This window comes from Pteropus vampyrus, unplaced genomic scaffold (genome assembly GCF_000151845.1).
Source record: "Pteropus vampyrus isolate Shadow unplaced genomic scaffold, Pvam_2.0 Scaffold7145, whole genome shotgun sequence".
NCBI classification, from domain to species: Eukaryota; Metazoa; Chordata; class Mammalia; order Chiroptera; family Pteropodidae; genus Pteropus; species Pteropus vampyrus.
The window spans coordinates 1-427 of record NW_011895926.1 but is presented as its reverse complement, the minus strand read 5'-3'; positions in this window follow the sequence as shown (position 1 = coordinate 427).

Sequence of the window (427 nt, the reverse complement as noted above, 5' to 3'; positions counted from 1 at the left end):
GCCGGAGCCGGTCAGCACGCATGGCCCAGGCTCCCTCTTCTCTGCCCTTTGCTGCCTCCCCAGCCTCGACTTCCTTTTCTGCAGAATGGGTGGCCCCACCCCGGATGCCATCGCTCAGGGCTGGCGGGGAGGGCGGCATGGAGTCAGAACAGCCTTGAGCCTCACCTGGGGAGATGGAGCCCCCCCACGGCCTCAGTTTACCCCTCTGGTGTGAGAAGTAATAATAATGGCATTAGCAGCCTTTCTCTGCATCATTTTAATAAGCGACACTGTTCAGTGCTGGCTGTCCACGTCCTCACTCATTTCATCCTGAGTGCCCTTGTCCAGTGGCCCCGCTACTCTTCGTGCCTTCGGGAGGAGGGAAGGGAGGCCCAAAGAGGTTCGGTAACTTGCCTGAGGTCACACAGCACGGAGGCAAACCTTGGCA